Source organism: Amphiura filiformis, chromosome 14 (assembly GCF_039555335.1).
Source record: "Amphiura filiformis chromosome 14, Afil_fr2py, whole genome shotgun sequence".
In the NCBI taxonomy this organism is placed as follows: domain Eukaryota; kingdom Metazoa; phylum Echinodermata; class Ophiuroidea; order Amphilepidida; family Amphiuridae; genus Amphiura; species Amphiura filiformis.
The window spans coordinates 15,599,653-15,618,876 of record NC_092641.1 but is presented as its reverse complement, the minus strand read 5'-3'; positions in this window follow the sequence as shown (position 1 = coordinate 15,618,876).

Sequence of the window (19,224 nt, the reverse complement as noted above, 5' to 3'; positions counted from 1 at the left end):
TTGCTTTGCTTTGATCTGTCCTGTTGTAACCTTGCTTCTATAATTAACACCATGAGATCTACCTGCCGATTGGCCAAAATGAATATTGTGTCCAGTTTTGAACCAATCAAGGAGGGTATTTATAAGATCATCTGCAAATGCAAGTTTGACCATAAATAGTTTAAAGTCGAGTCATAATTGGCAATTGAAATGAGCATTTCAAGTTATCATCCAATCAGAAATGCTGTTAGATGACCAGCAGTATCCAGTGGGTTAAGGGAAAAAAGAGGTTATCCAAAATATATAACCTGGTCAAAGTTTATGGTTGTCCACTGCAGGTTTTGATTGTTTTTCAAATGTAATTGGTCAGGGTTAATCATTTTGAAACCCATATGCCCTCTGTAGTATGGCTTTACCTATATCTTCCACAACTGGAGTAAGTATTTCAAAAGGAAGTTACCCAACTTTCTATTCTATTTGAAACTCATACTCCCTCTATGGAAGACTTTAGCTAAATCTTTCACAGGGGTAGTGTATATTTTAAATGGAGTAGCACAATTCTTGCTGTTACCACATTCCATGCCTTTTGTACAATAACTTTCACTTCATCGTGAATAACTGGGGGAATGGCTTCCTCTATTGTGGATTTGGCATACCATAAACAACAAATAGCAACATTAATGGCAGATGACAATTATTTTATTGACTCTATCAAGATAAAATATAGGTCACATGATGACACTTTGTATGGCAGTTCGTTCGTCATGATTGCCCTTCAGACAACCTTAGGATCATTTTTGGTTGTGTGACATTTATTTTATAATAAAGACCATTCTGGAAGAATGTATCAAAGACCATTTTGGAAGAACTATCTCAATAAATGATGAAAAGAAGTACCACATTGATAATACAACCTTTTGCCTAAAGATGGGATTGCACACTGTATTCATAGAAACTTGAGTTGGTCACATCATTACTTTCAAAACAATAAGTAAGCCACAATAAAATGATGTATTGACTTAGAAAATTTATATCAGTTATGCCCTTCTGGCATGAAAAGCTTATTGCTTCTTTATAACCTGTTACCTGACTCTTACAGTCATCCAAGCAGCACTCGCTTGACATCCCGATGAAATCCCTACGATTTGACATAGATTTCAATTTTAGCTTCACTTATTTCCCACAACAGTTCTCAATCTAGTGGAAAAATAACTTAATCATTGTCCATTTATATTACAATAAACCCTCACCATCATAAGGAGTTGAACGGAACCAACCACCGGATTCAAATCTAATAACGCCATTTCATGTATGGTCAGCGCCCTCGAGTAGTAAATAAAAAACGGCAAAACGATCTGGTTAGAGGAAGGATGAACCGCTTTGGTAGATAAATGGACAAATAGCGACGGACGAGTCGCTGAGAGAGCAAACTTCAAATTGGCTCAGAAAAGGTTTTGTTTGGAGAATCAACAAGAGTTAGAGCCTTAGTAGAGAAGGCATGTTTTTGCTTTGTTTGGTCGACGCTTTTTTTATCAAGCTTCTTGGGAATGAAAAATGGCATGTGGTCTGTGTGCTAAGATGAATCAATAGAGAGCTGGGAATGTTTTGAAAAACTCCTTTTCCTCTTTGCAAGACAAGACTATTATTATGCCCTTTAAGGTAGCATTGGATGGTGTGAGCTATTATAATAAGGCAATATAACTGCAATAATAGTGTGGTTTTTTATAGAAATATTGGCCAGTGTTAAAAAAGCAGCTTTAGCCCTGGAATAGAATCCTGGTTAGTCTAATGGGTATGACATTTTAATGTAAAGGGATTTTCAGATATTTTCTGCACACACTATTTTATCTAACTGTAACTCCCAAATGATCAATAATGCCAATTTTGTCATTATAAGTTTATATCTATTTCATACGACATTGCAAATAACTGCACTATGATAAAATGCTATTCTTTGTTGTGTTGACTACTTGTGTACAGACGTTAATGATAGTGATAATAAAAGTACTTGCATACTTTCATGTTATTCTAATTTCAATGTCAGATGTTTTATATTTGTAAATGGCTTTCACTTTTGCCATTGGGGGCTACTTGCATGTACCTCACAAGTGACAATACTGCTATCTACTGAAGATAGCATTATTATATAATGTGGTATGTACTGCTGATAGCAATATTATTTTATTTGCTATCTACTGAAGATATCATTATTATACAATGTGATATGTACTGCTGATAATAATATTATTTTGTTTGCTATCTACTGAAGATAGCAGTATTATACAATGTGGTATATACTGCTGATAGTAATATCATTTTATTTGCTATCTACTGAAGATAGCATTATTATATAATGTGGTATATACTGCTGATAGTAATATTATTTTATTTGCTATCTACTGAAGATAGCATTATTATACAATGTGGTATGTACTGCTGATAGTAATATTATGTTATTTGCTATCTACTGAAGATAGCAGTATTATGCAACGTGGTATGTACTGCTGATAGTAATATTATTTTATTTGCTATCTACTGAAGATAGCATTATTATACAATGTGGTATATACTGCTGATAGTAATATTATGTCAGTTGCTATCTACTGAAGATAGCATTATTATATAATGTGGCATATACTGCTGATAGTAATATTATGTTATTTGCTATCTACTGAAGATAGCCGTATCATTTACATTGTGGTATATACTACTGATAGTAATATTATGTTATTTGCTATCTACTGAAGATAGCATTATTATATAATGTGGTATATACTACTGATAGTAATATTATGTTATTTGCTATCTACTGAAGATAGCCGTATCATTTACATTGTGGTATGTACTACTGATAGTAATATTATGTTATTTGCTATCTACTGAAGATAGCAGTATTATGCAACATGGTATGTACTGCTGATAGTAATATTATTTTATTTGTTATCTAATGAAGATATCAGTATTATACAATGTGGTATTTACTGCTGATAGTAATATTATGTCAGTTGCTATCTACTAAAGATAGCAATATTATATACCATGTGCTAGTATATACGGCTGATAGTAATGATGCAATTCGCTATCTATGTGAAATAGATAGCAGTATTGTATAATGTGGTTAAACTGCTGCTAGAAATATGTAATTCAGTATCTACTGGAGATAGCAATATTTTACAATGCACTACATTCTGCTGATGGTAATGTCATGTGATTTGCTATCTATTGATGACAGCAGCATTACACAATGTAGCAGGTCTGTGAATAGCATTAATATGTAAGTTGCTATCTACTAAAGAGTTAAGTTATAGCAGCATTAGTTAATATGGTATTTACTGCTGATAACTATAAAATATGATTTGCTATCTACTGACGATTGCTGTATTATACAATGTACTTTCCAATAAGCCCAATCGGCATTGAAAGTTTGCAATGCATTGTAGGACAGTTTTTGCAGTTTTAGGACACTTTGTCCTTTGACCTTTCAGAAAATTCAGAAATATTCGGTTTTTGTACGTAAAAAATATAATCTAAAATGTTTTACAATATTTAAAACAAATATAAAAAATATTAGTGTTTTATAAATTAATTATTTGGTAGTTTTAATGATCAAAATTGTGACAATAATAAGAAAATTAATAATAATTATGTAAATTATCCCGATATGTCAGAGGTTAAAGTGTCCTAAAACTGCTCTCAAAAACCGGAAGTTAGAATGGCGATTGGGCTTATTCTGATTGCAATATTATGCAAATTGCTATCTGCTGATGATAACAATTTTACACAATCCACATGCTTAGTAAGATATCTGCAAATACAGCCATAACACAGTATACCATCTACTGCTGATAGTAATGTAGTTTATTGAAGAATGTGATTTATATATGGCCACCGAACTGAAAGACCTTAATCACTGCACCACGCTGCTCCAAGAGATATTTGGGTCAATACAAATAGTGTGTGACATTTGAAAAAAGCAGCCATCACTGAATCTGTATTGTTGATGCATCTATTTTAACAATAAAGGGGTTATCTTATTCCTAGATGTCACAGGGCAGCTATTAGTACTCTGTACCTCACATCCATACCATTTAGTAGTTTCATAACATCTTGGTCCATGTTATTACATAGAGCATCATTTAAACTCTTGTTTATCTAACAAGCCTCATCCCCAAATGACATGGCTCCCATATCGGCTTATTTTGGGTTTCAGCCAGGGTTGCCATTTTTTAGCCCAAATCATGGATCAGATCATCACAAAGTCACCTAAGTTTTATCTCAAGCATTAGTTTCTATGAGACAAAAACGATGGATAATTATGGCGCCTAATGTGAAAAAAGTCACCCAAATATTTTCCTAACCATTGGTTTCTATGTGACAGGAAACAGCCCAAAGTGGCAATGAAATTGAAAAGTAGCCCAATTGGGCTACCCAAATTGCAGGATTGGTAACCGTGGTTACGGCTTTGGGCAATGGAGACAAAGATAAATATTATGGAACTAGTGCTAGAGTATTAGCTTGATAGCTGTAGGGGACTTAGAGGCTCCCCAGAGGGGGCTGGATGGAGAAGATGGACCGATTGCTCCTGATTTTCATACAACTATAATAATACCAATATGTGCAATCAAGCCCATAGCAGCGGGTGACAGGGGCGGTGAGGTCCACAACAGTGTTTAGTTGTTTATTATGTTTTTCTTTATAATATAATTTTAATTATTGCATTTTGGTTCTCTAAAATTTAATGTGTGTAACCAATTGAAGCCATTTCATGGAACATTTTTATACTATTATTACACGATGTGAATGTGCAGTGCCCGTTACAGCATTTTTCCAATTTTCTTTTTCACAGCCTGGATCCACAACTGACATGGGAGGTTTTTGTTCATGATCAAAAAGGGATGTTATTTATAACCTTCAATAAAACATGAACAAATTAAAAGGAAACAAAGCGATTTTATTTTCCCCAAACAAATTATCAAAAATAAGACCATAAAAAGGAGGGGCCCGGGCCCGGTGTGCCCATGCCTGGATCTGTGCCTGGTTTAGCGGATCTGTACTAATATCTGTCAAGTCAAACTACATGTCTGTAGAGAACATCCATGGCCTCATATGTTACCCTGGTTATTAGCATAGTATGGCAGTATGAAATCATATATCTATGCCTCTGTTAGAGAGGATGACCTTGTATTGATAAAGTCTTTATGAAACTGAATCCTGTTGGAAATTGAATTCCATTTTAGGTGCTTTTCTTGTCAAAGGGGCAATATTTGAGCAGTAAGAAAAGTAAGAGAGCAACATAGTCTATGAGTATGGGCTTATATTTTTATGAAGATTTTATATTTTTATGAATATTTGTGGGTTTCAGATCCATGCATGTTTTAAGTGTTGCAAGTCTGTATTGGTAGCAAAGTTTTAAATGGCACTATCTACTGCTGATAGTAATCTCACAGCAGTGTAAGAAATTGTGTCGGTTTCTGAAGATATCAACATGCCATCTAAAATGTTGCAACGAATGCTATCTATTGCTGATAGAAATACTACACAACATGCTTTATTGAATATGGCAATATTATTATAAAAATACACTATCTACTGAAGATAGCAATGTGCCCTCTGCCGCTGATAGCAATGTTACATATTGCGCTATCTACTGCTAATAGCAATAACATGTATTGTGCTTGCAGTATAAAACAGTGTGCTATCTATTGCGGATGAAATATTACAGTGTGCTATATACCAAATATGGCAATATTATATTATAAGAATATGCTATCTACTGAAGATAGCAACACTACACAATGTGCTCTCTAGTGCTGATAGCAATGTTACACATTGTGCTATCTACTGCTGATGGCAATAACATGCACTATGCTTGCAGTATAAAACAGTGTGCTACCTATTGCTGATAGAAATATTACACAATGTGCTACAAATTTGGCAATATTATAAGAACGTGCTATCTACTGAAGATAGCAATACTAGACAATGTGCTGTCTAATGCTGATAGCAATATTGCACATTGTGCTATCTACTGCTGATAGCAATAACATGCATTGTGCTTGTGGTATAACACAGTTTGCTATATATTGCTGATGAAATATTACACAGTGTGCTATATACCAAATACCAAATATGGCAATATTATATTATAAGTATGTGCTATCTACTGAAGATAGCAATACTAGACAATGTGCTTTATAATGCTGATAGGAATATTGCACATTGTGCTATCTACTGCTAATAGCAATAACATGCATTGTGCTTGCAAAATAACACTGTGCTATTTATTGCTGATGAAATATTACACAGTGTGCTAGTATACCAAATATGACAATATTATATTATAAGAATGTGCTATCTACTGAAGATAGCAACACTACACAATGTGCTCTCTGGTGCTGATAGCAATATTGCACATTGTGCTATCTATATCTACTGCTGATAGCAAAAATATGCATTGTGCTTGCAGTATAACACAGTGTGCTATCTACTGCTGATAGCAAAAATGTGCATTGTGCTTGCAGTATAATACAGTGTGCTATCTACTGATGATAGCAAAATTACATAAAGATATTTGTATATACTGAGATAGCAAACATTTTTACAGTGAAATGCTACTTTATAGCAATATAGTTTTAATCAGTTGATGATTATAATGTCTACCTGGAAATTCTACCTTAAGGAGTAGACTAGTTGTACTGCATACTTGACAATTGGTACATTGCTTATATGTGAAATCATTAATTGTTCGTGGAGCACATTGCTTTTCATGTAGGCTATCATACATTAGCATTTATACCTTACAAATATATACCCCTCTAAAAGCACAATTGAATCTAAGGCTTTAAATAATCTCATTTCTTGTTGTGATAACATTATTGACCCAATTAGTAGAGATATTGAAAAGCTATAACACACACTCCTAATTTACAGCTAATGCTACTACCATGTGTATTATTTGCTAACCATTTCAATGAGAGTGTATGTTGAGCTCTTGGTATCACAAATATCATTAACTTTATTTTCAAATAAGTTAGACATTTTTTCGTTTTTAAAACAACATTTAAAATCTTCATGAGTGGTTTCATATAGGTACAAACATGCACAGTGTGTTCACAGCCGTTCTTGAGATATAATGAGATATTGGATAGAATCTTTGAAATATTCAAATTTGATAACAAGAACTTACTGCTCTGCATCCTCAAGAACTAAGCATTTATGTTTCACAATGTTGTACCCAATCCCAAAATGCTCACCACATGTGCTGCTTATTATAAAAATGCACAATATTCACTCCATGAGCATAACCTCATCTCTTATGCCATTGTTCAATGACATATATTAATCATTGCAGAGATTGAAGGTTGACCTCATCATGTAGTGTATGAGTTTAACACACACAATCTGTGCAATGTTCAAATATATGGGTTAACCCAATGCGCACTACTGCCTTCTTGACAGAGCCCCTGATTGGTTCATAGCATGATACAATCACCTGAGTAACCAATCAAAATAGGGCATTTAGATCTCTTAGAAATTTTAAGCTTTATTCCTTTCATCCCGACTGACTATTAATGACCATATCTCTGATTGGTCAAATACATGATAAAGCCCACATTGTAACAAATTAAAAGAGTCGTTATAGGCTGATATTCCACTGGCAGTGCCCATATAATGTTAAAGAACTGTGAATTCTAGAAAATGGCATAGCGGTAGCAGCCTCTGTAAATGCACATAATGTTATGTAGTGTTAGTAAGGTAGCGTGTGGCTTATTTAGTATGTTTGTTAGTGTTGATTACTAGTATACATATAAAGCCAGTGTACTTTTCATGCCTAATGTAATGCCTTTACAAGGTGAAGGATAATTGATTTGGTTGCTGCACGATTTTCTTGTTGTGTTTTGCATGTTTCCGTTTTATTCTGAATCTCGGCTCATTGTGAATCTCACATTATTATAATCATTGCATTAAAAACAGTGTTTTTAAAAGCAAAATGAAAGAGAAAGTGAACAATACTCTTTTTATAAAAAATGATATGTCTTATTTCATGATGATGGTAGTACACAATTATAGCAAATGAAATATTATCAATATGATAGAAAGCAAAATTATATTTCTACGCTATTCAAATTTGGTACACTCACCGGAGCGCTTTCACTGGGTCAACCGGCGTCTTCAGCGGATGTTATTGCTCTGAAGATTGTTGTTGCTAGTGACCTCATCTAGTAATGTGAAAGCACTCCGGTGAGTGTACCAAATTTGAATAGCGTAGAAGTATAATTTTGCTTTCTATTTACGTTTACCGCTATGTATGAATATACATCATTATATTAATATGATGTTGTTGTCAATTCAGATATTGACATATGTGTAATTGTTACTATCTATAATGTACAGAAATGTTGATGCAAAAACACTCTTGGTTACAAAATACAACACTTTGATCTGAAGAAATGTCAATACAAATTGTTTGAGATTAAAATAAATAACAATAACAACAATAACATTGAATCAGGAAACCCTGACTGTGATGGTTCATCACCACTGAGTTTTATAAGGGTACTGTGCCTACAGGTGTGAGTGAGGTTATAATCAATATGTATTAATCAGGGTAATTATAGTGCACCCTTATGATTTCATGCACACTGTATCAAATTCTGCTTTTTTGGGTTTTTTTTGCTCAACATCAAATTTGTTTAAAATTGATACAACATGTTGCTTTATGATATATGTGCTAGCCATAGACTTCACCATAAATGTCCAAGTTTTGAGATTCTTTCTCAAAATATCAAAACTATCTTGAAAACCACTGAACCAATACTAGGCTTGTTTGTACTCATTTTAATGCATTTTTCATGCTGATTCCAAATATGGTCATTCAAATGTACAATTCTGAATTGTTTGTTTTTTAAAGAAATTTGGGACTTGTCATCTGTAATCAACACCTGCATGGAGAGGGTTTATTTGATAATCTTGAGGATATGTTTAATTCGAATTATGGTATAAATATAATGAAATAAATGTATGCATATGACTACTTTTCCCTATCCATACATCAATAGTTATTGCGTCCATTCAGCTTTTACCAAACATATTCACCACTCATATCTGAAGTACCACTCAGTGTATACACAAATGGCTATTAACACTTGAGCCTAATATTACTCATATCAGATATGGTTCATACACAGTACTATTCCAACAAGTAGCACTTCACAAAGTGGCCTAGCTTACTGGCCTTTCTCGGACGGACGACCAGCCGTTTGAGCATAAAATATACACCATCGCGTCGTTCCACGCTATAAGTGCAGACTATTTTTAATCAATATTTGGGTTTTATGCAATCACGGTTTAGAACACACGACGGCGCCAGACGTACAATAAACGACTTAAGTAAAAACGAAGACTATTGGATTTGTCTACAGGTTCTGCTCACTAGAACTTATTCAATGAAATATAGCTTAAGAACCACTGAACCAGTACTATGCATGTTTGTACTCATTTGGATGACTTTGGTCAGTTTATTTATGGTCATGAAAATACAAAATTCTTAATTATTGATGATTTTATAAAATTATTGGAAAAAATTATCCAGATAAGCATGCACTGGATTAAAGACTAGTACACCTATTTAGAACAGTGCATCTAATACACCGCAATGGACTTGAGGCTATTTTCTGGTCACCAAATATCACCATTTTTTGTCTCATTGATGTATTATGGAAGATGGGGAATATTTGTTAAGATGAAGGATACCGGCTGTGATTAAATAGGCATTACTCAGTATGGGTTATTAGTTTTCTTGTGAAATTATTTATTCAATGGAATCATTTGCCCTCAAGTGGTTGCATAATCTTGAAAGAAAATGAAGAGTTGGTTTTAAGTGATTTTGAATAAATGATGGAATAGGTGAGGAGAGGAGAATGTTTTAAAAGGAAAATGTTGGGGAATTATTATGTGAAATATCTGTAACATAATGGTTGTGATTATAGTGGTGGTGGTGATGGTGATTACGATGATGATGATGGTGATGATGACAATGATAATATACAAATTTTGAACAATTGCTAGTATTTTTATTAACCCATTCTTAATGCTGTTTATTGTTGTTTGTTTCTCTTCCATATACCTCATCTCCCATGGATATAATTGGTGTGATGTTATCCCACAATTCAGGTAAGATAAATGTAAATCAGTTAAAAAATTTAAAATGGCGTGCATGGTCGAGTCATATGGAAGAAAAAATCCAAAAATGATAACTAGCCATAAATGTTGAAGGGTTTTGCTGTTTAAGTATCTTCTGAAAAAGTACCACTTTTTCTTATAGAGTTTGGCAACGCCTTAAGAAAATAAAGCCCTTTTGGACATTTTCTTGAACCCATATGCTTAGCAAGACAAGTGGGAGTAACCTTTCTGGGAGATGCCCATTTATTTGCAAAACTCTATTCTGATTGGTGATTAAAGTAAAAATATCATGTAATTAACCAATCAGAGGCAATGTTAGATTGGCAGGTAGTGCTCAGGGTTAACATAAAAATTAAAAAACAACAACATAACAGTAGTCCATCCATGTGAAATGGAGTGGCCACCTATAGCAAGCCATCAACTCCCTCATGAGGTATATCATGCACGGTGGCAGCCCCGGAGTGGCACCTGCCATTTTCCGCAGTAGAAAAACTTCCATACATTATATGTGCCCATCCACCACAAACTGTTCGTAAAGTCGGCATTTTCCATTTTGAGATACAATTAAAAACAATATATGGATTTCTATGTAAAATATATAAGAAATTTGACCTTTGATGAACCATAACTTCACTTCCAGATGTCAGATGAAGCTGGTTGAGGTGTCATTCTAAAGCTGAAAGTACATCGTTACAAAATCTGCAATAAACAGAAAATGGTCTAGAGCCGACTTTCCTACCACTTCGTGGTGGATGGTCACATATTGGCTATTCTTTTATTTTTACAAACATTTACTATCTGAATAGAATAATCAATTTAACTACATTTATATATGGATGGAAAAACCAGGCCATGTAGTTGATGTGAAAGGCCAAAATAAATTGGTGGGCAGAGCGTGATTGAAGTTGCCGATAAAACAGACAGCTGTGACACTCGGCCATGTCAGCATTGATGTCTGGTTCCCTGTGCAATTAGGCTGTCCTGATTTCATCTAGAAATGGATGGATGGTGTTGTTAAATGGCCCAGTTTAAGTTGTTGAATGGAGAATACTTGGTTGGGTAGTTGCTTGCTTAACTGATTGGTTGATTGTGTACTAAACTAGTCAAGAAACAGAGAATACTCAGTTAGTTGCTTGCTTGAGTGCGATTACTTAGACTAAGTCAAATTTGGCACCTGTTCCCTGTGCAATTTAATAAGGTGTCCTGATTTCATCTATAAATGAATGATGGTGTTGTTAAATGACCCAGTTCAAGTTGAGGATTAAAGAATATACTAGGTTGTGTGGACAGTAGCTTATGTTACGAGTCCCACTTGACTCAAGGCCAAAATCACCTTTTACCCGAACTCACACGAATGCACAACACAAATACACTGTTTGATTTTAAGCTAACAAATCTAAGTCTTTAATTGAAAACAAAGTATGCTTGGTACATATAACAACAATTACAATAAAATCACACAATCAGTTTTATTGTATCGGTACTTAACCAGCGGTCTTCTTGTTGGTGATTCTAGAGTTCTTGCAATGTTCTGGACGACTGATGTAATATATCCTAATTCACTTGTCCTGCGAAAATCAGCGAAGTCCATAGTACACTTGCATTTATAAATCCTTGCGTATAAAATCCTCATACGAAAATGATGATGCTTTCTCCAATCTCCTTGCGCTGCTTTCTCCAAAAATGGTGTTTCTTTCACCAATCACTCTTTTCCCAGGGAACAGGTTTCTTTAACACAGCTCCGCTGTTTTTGACAGATCGTGGCCTTCACAAACCCAGCAAACTCCAGCAATTTGACAGAAGAACTTTTAATCCTTTGATGAGGAAGAGCACTTTTGTGTGCTCGCTGTCTTCTTCGCTGCTGTATTAAAATTAGCTCAATTATTGGCTATATAAACTGGTTAAAATGTACTTCTTTTTTTTGAAGCACGAAGACCATCACACACATGTGGAGTTTTCAATCTCCCATGACATTCTATAAAGTCCCAACAAAAGCCTCCAGCTTTTTATATCAGTCCTCATGCAAAAAACCCATCATCTATTAATAAACCATTACTTCAATCACATTTTCACAACATTGCTGCAATCTGGGGATTTCCCAAGATTAATTATACACATTCACCTTTCACATTACATCACTTCCTGGGGGGTTTTCTGATGGTGCAATAATGAACTGGGGGTTTCCAAGTTCCAAACATAGCTCTGACTTTGTTTACAATAATTTGGGGGGAATTCCAATATGGCTTTCCACACCATTATCTTGCAATTACAAGGGGCTTTCCCATCTCATGAAATACTTTCAGCTTGTAAACAAAGTTAAATAATTAAATTAAATCAAATTACTCAGGGCACATCACACTTACTTGATTAGTTAATTGTGTACTAAACTAGTGAAGGAACATAGAATACTTGGTTGTTTTGATCAGTTAGTTGCTTGTGTGTGTACTAAGACTATTAATAGTAATATAAGTCAAATTTGACACCTGTTTCCCTGTGCAATTTAAGGTGTCCTGATTTCATCTATAAATGGATGGATGGTGTTGTTAAATGGCCCAGTTTATGTAGAGTGATTGTGTACTGAACTAGTCAAGAAACAGATACTTGGTTGTTTTGATCAGTTAGTTGCTTGCTTGAGTGTGTACTTAGACCAAGTCAGATTTAACACCTGGTTCCCTGTACAATTAAGGTGTCCTGATTTTCATCTATAAATGATTGCATGGTGTTAAATGGCCCAGTTCAAGTCTAGAGAAATGGAGAATGCTATAGGTGGATAGTTGTTTGCTTAATGCTTGCTTAATAAGCCCAATCGGCCTTGGAAGTTTGCAATGCATTGTGGGACAGTTTTTGCAGTTTTAGGACACTTTGTCCTTTGACCTATCGGGAAAATTGCTGTAATTATTAATAATTTATTTATTATTGTCATAATGTTATCATTAAAAATATTTAAATAATTAATTCATTTAATAATAATGTTTTTTAAGTTTGTTTTTATTCTAGTAACAAGTTTTAAATTATATTTTGTACGCACAAAACCCGAATTTTCCAGATAGGTCAAAGGGCAAAGTGTCCTAAAAAAACCGGAAGTTACAATAGCGATTTGGCTTATTGCTTGATTGTGTTCTAAACTAGTCGAGAAACTGAGAATACTTGACTGTTTGATTAGTTGCTTGAGTGTGTACTGAGACTAAGTCAAACTTGACACCTGGTTCCCTGTACAATTAAGGTGTCCTGATTTCATCTATAAATGATTGCATGGTGTTAAATGGCCCAGTTCAAGTCTAGAGAAATGGAGAATGCTATAGGTGGATAGTTGTTTGCTTAATGCTTGCTTAATTGCTTGATTTATACTAAACTAGTCATGGAACTGAGGATACTTGACTGTTTGATTAGTTGCTTGAGTGTTTACTTGTAGACCCAGTCAAATTTGACAACTGTTTCCCTGTGTAATTAAGGTGTCCTGATTTCATCTATATGAATGTATAGTGTTGTTAAATGGCACAGTTTATGTAGAGCAACGGAGAATGCTTGGTTGGCTGATAGTTTCTTGCTTAATTGCTTAGTTGATTGTGTACTTCAACAGAGAATACTTGGTTGTTTTGATCTGTTAGTTGCTTGATTATGTACTTGGATTAAGTCCAATTTGTCACCTGTTTCTCTGTGCAATTAAGGTGGTCTGATTATATAAGGCATAACATGGCTTTAATAAGCTGAATCATGGGTAACTTTGAAGTTATCACAGTTACTGTAATTACTGACTGCACCATGCCTGTGTTATCTTGGCAAAAAGGTTTGACTTAACTTTTATGTTGTCTTCCATCTTACTTCTCTGATCCATTTTATTCCATTTAGTGCTTTTACCAAAATATCTGTAATTGAAAGAAAGGTACTACTATAAGAGATATAACACATTATATACCTGCTAGCAATATGATCAATTTATGCACTCTCTCACCGGGCATTCAATAGTTCCCATACATGGTAACATCAGAGTTGCCAAACCTGCGATTTGGTAGCCCAATTGGGTGACTTTTGAAGATTTTCTCTGTGACTTTTGATCATTTCCTGTCCTGTAGAAACCAATGGTTGCAAAAAAAAAATTTGACAACTTTTCAACATTGGCTCCTGTGACAGGGAAAACACAAGATGAAATTAGGTGTTGTGTCAAAGGTCATGACATGACATACAAACCCCGAGGGTGCTGGTCTATTGTAATTACTTTCAGTTTCCAGCCCAGGTTTCCAGTCCCATAGAAACCAATGGTTAAGAGAAAAATTGGGTGACTTTTCTGATTATTTGACTCGCGATCTGGGCTGCAACATTTTGGCAACCTTGCTTACCACCTGTATCATTGGCCTATGCAAGTGGTTGTGAAGTTGGCAGTATGAAGCATTTATCATAGTAAATAGTGTGCCTCTAAGCTACCACACACTTGCAAGAGTGAAAGAAATGCCCTTTAAAAAGTAGGCCAACATTTCTTCTTTCTATCTCCATTTCTGGCTATTTCTCATCTTCTATCTCCTTCACTCTTCTAGATTTTCTTCCACCCATTGAATTCCTTTTTCATTCTTTATCTTACCATTATGTTTTTCCTTTACTCTCTGTTGTCTGACACACAGTTTCTGCTTCCATTAAAAAACCTGAAGGTCAAATTGCAATTTTGATGACTTCAAAAATGACTTTTTAAGAACTTCAATAACTGAATACATTCATGTATATTCTCAGTCATCCAGGTATGAAAAATATCATTGATACAATTTGATGCAATAACTGAATTGTATTACTTTTTTTTTTTTTTTTTAAAAGGGCATTTCGTGATCCCCAACCTCTTCCCCCCCCCCACTTTTCTCAAAAAAAGTTGAGATTTTTATACCACTGGAAACCTCTGGGTATATAATGTTTATGTACAAAATATTTCTTGTAGCAAAAATGTCGCCAAATTTGAATTATGTTCTGGCATACCAGAACGTAATTCAACACAGTGGCTTATGGTTGTGGATCACAACATTTAAATTTAAATTTAAAATACACATAATCATGCATATCTAGCAAATGCAAAATCAATCAACTGAAATTTTGGGAATAAGTTTTTTTCATGGATATCTATTGAAATATGTCATAAAAAGAGGATGCTAGGATCATAAAATACTCCTTTAAGTTCCAAATCAAGTTATGAATTCAGTCACTTTGAATTTTAAATTTACAACAAGATGTAACCCAAGTCATATTGATGTCACGATTCAACAGTACATTATACATAATTGATGTTGTTATAATTTGTAAATAAACGGTTTTAAAAACATTGCTTATTGTATCAAAGTTTCTCAAGTACAAACGCATAATTTTTCTATAACGGCCAACAAGTACCCCAATCTCCTTAAAACGCAGTGTAGTATGAAATTCTCTCAATTGCTCATATATGCAATCAACCAATGATGTAGTAGTCTCTTAAATACAAGATTTTTATATTATCTAAACATTTTAGTGAGGATATAGGATGCGAGTTGCCATGGTAACTGAGTGGCTCCTCTGACAGTATTTTCAATCAATATTCTCAGCAGAGGTATCATGGGTATATTGCTTATCACTTAATGTCAAAAGCTTACATCGTATCGATGCGCTTGTCTGGTGGCATTTCGGCGAAGGCGCTGACGGAGGTGCTGGGTTGGAAGCGAAATAAGTTTGACTAATTGGTGTTAAGTTGGTGGGACGCGTCGTGTTTACTAGACGACGCTTGCGTTGATTTGAGTGGCAGCTGGCGGAGTAAATATTGACATTTTGACGATGTTCTAAAATGTTGTATTAGCATGGAAAGTAGGTGTATTGTGTAATTGTCTTGGGAGTGACAGTTTGTCTTAGGTAGGAGGAATGATGTAGACATTTGTTTTGAAATAGAGATGAAAGATTTGACATTTAGGGAAAGGGAAAGGTTGCGTGAGATGGAAAAGTTTGGTTTTGGTTGGGGAATTTTGAACAAATGAAGAAAAAGGAAAGGTTGCTTGAGATTGATAAGCTTGATTTTGGTTGTTGAATGTAGAAAAAGGGTAAGCCTTTAGGAAAAGGAAATGTTGCTTTAAATTGATCTTATGTATATAAAACCCTTAGATATGGGTCCCTATTTTGAGTGTTTTACCCTTAAAAATGGGAAAGGGTTTGGCAGCCCGTGCTGCACATCCCAGTCAAAGTAAAACTTAAAATGAAATTCTGGATGGGTATGGAATCTGGATAGGTAGGAATTCTTGATAGTATGGGATTCTGATTAGTGCTGTGTCAAATTGGATGTAGATAATATTATATGGATGCTTCATCAGGGGAATATCTTTTACCTTTTTAACATACAAACCTTTTCATGTTGCAAAAATAAGTCTGGCCATGTTGGACTAGATTGATGTATAGGAATGTCTCCATTCAATAACCACTTGTCAGATAAGATTGGCAGTAAGTAGTCAATAGAGGGCAGCCTTGTTTAAATCTGTCTGGCATCTTATATCAACAGTGCAATGCTGCTTATTACATGATAAAGGCAAGCCAGGACAGGTGTTACAAGCAACAAATAATGCACAAAAGTACAATGTTTGAAAAGGTAAATACAAAAGTAAGTAAATAAATGTGATTAAATCAAGCAAAAATGAGGGCTAAGTTGGAAAATTTTAATTCTGAAAATTTGGCTTTGTGAATTTGAACCTTTTATTGGGTGTATTTTTTCATCAAAGTATGGCCAATTAGGCCAGGTAAAAATGGATAAAAGCATCCTACCTTTTTGAAAAAAGGGAGATAGGAAGCCTTCTATTGTGGTTGTTTTACAATGCACAATCTGCCACTATACTGTTATCAGTTGTGCAATTTAAAGATTGGTAAAATCTTTTTTTATTTTATGGTTCTGAGGTCTTTATTCAAATAGTGTTACACAAAACCATCTTTAAAATGCTTATTGGACAGAAGCAAATATAATGCCAATATGTTAACTTTGCAAACATTTTATAACATAAAATATGCCTGAAATAAAGTCTTTATTACTTAATTGCTATTGATATATTCAGTAGATAGCACATTTATGATCTTAAAACTGTAATCTTCAGTAGATAGCATATTTAAATCTTCCCATCGCTGTTTTTATTTATTTATACATTGAATACATAGCAAATGTTGATGTTGGCTTAAGTTTTAATCTTGCTATCTTCAGTAGATAGCAAGTGTACGGTAGCTATCCACAGCGCAATACCAATATTATATGTCATATATCAGTGTCACAATGTTGTCACAAGGTCATTAACTTGTAACAACATTGTAATGCTAGCAAGATACTGCCAAGATTTGTCAAAAAATTTGCTACTCATCATATCTCTACCACAGTCACCTATTAATGACCTCCTTTAAGTTAGCTATCTGATACCTTGAAGCAAAATGCGATAACAGTTGAAGAGACTAAGCGGCCATTACCACTGACCCTATTTTCATGTCTCAATTGTTTACTAGCTTCTGGGTTTACTTGCATGCTTCAAATTGAGCCATAACTGAAGTCTCTTCTGTAGGCTTCATTGCTGACCCCAAGATGAAACTACTCACTTGCCCGCGGACTTTCTTTCCAAATTCACATTGAGTCTGTTCAATTCACTTGATCACTGAACCTATTTTCATGTGTCGATGATCCAATAGCTTATGGGTAACTTTCATGCTTGAAATTAGAGCTTTAACCATCTTCAATGAGCTTAATTGCTGACCCCATTTAGTTTTGAATTGTCTTTTATCTCTTCTGGGGTAAATTTCCACTTTAAAGCCTGTCTGTTCATTCCACTTGATCAGTGACCCTGTTTTTTACTTGTCAAAAGTCTGTTAGCTTCTGGGCAACTTTCATGCTTCAAATTGAGCTTTTACTGTAGTGTGTTTAAAAGAACTTAATTGCTGACCTCATATAATGTTGAATTGTTTACTTTCTTCTGGGATATCATTTTCATTTTGTAGCCTGTTCAATGTACTTGACAAGTGGCCCTGTTTTATGTGTAATTGGCCCATACCTTCTGGGTAACCATTTTGATTCAAAATAAGCCTTCTAAAGTCAGTTCAACGAATGTGACAATTGAACCCAACTTGATGTTGAACTTATTACGTCAAGTGTTTTATACCGTTCTTCACCAAATTACATCTCATCTCATTAGCGTATCCTGCACAGGTGCATGTTTCGGATTACAACACATTTTATAGTATATTCTTCAGGCTAAACAGAATATTACCCAGAATGCAACTGATAAAAACTTTAAACCTCCCACATATCCTGTAAAGACACTATCAAAGATTCGCTAAACCAAAAAAAATCTTCAAAAAAAAAGAAGATTTTTGTATATTTGTAAAGAGATTGGACATGTTAAAATACCCATCCAGTGATAGGCGAAACATATCATAATAAGGGTAATTTGTCATGTTTTGGCTAATGTTTGGCCAGTTTGTCCATATGGATACTTATTACATGCCAATGAGTAGAGCTTCATATGCTACTTAATTATCAACACTGCCATTTTAATTCATTATGCCATTTATTTAAAAAATGTTATTACCTTACTCATCACTTTTAACCTATTCCTATCAAATTTATTTGTAACACTTGCTGGGATCACTGATAGAGCCTTTGCTATTCTATTTAAAATGCACACTCCCCCTGTGGAAAATTAAGGAAATATCTTCCACGGGGGGAGTATGGATTTCAAATGGAATTATCACATTAGGCAGCTCTATTTGAATTGCATACACCCTCTGAGAAAGATTCAGCCTGAATCTTCCACACACAGAGAATGAGTTTCAAATGGAACTAACTTTCCCCCTATGGAAGATATTTCCAAAATCTTCCACAGGGAGAGTGTGGATTTTAAATGGAATAGCGCATTGTAAGCCTGTCGAAAACATTCACACCTTACCTGGGTCGATGTTAAAAAGAACAAGTCTTGTCTGGAGCGTGCCTCCTTCAATTTAACACTGTCAAACATATGAGTATTAACCAAGAAAGTGGCTAATTTCCTGACAAGTTTTGTTTATAGGTTATCCTATGCCTTTTCTGCTCTACTTACTATATAA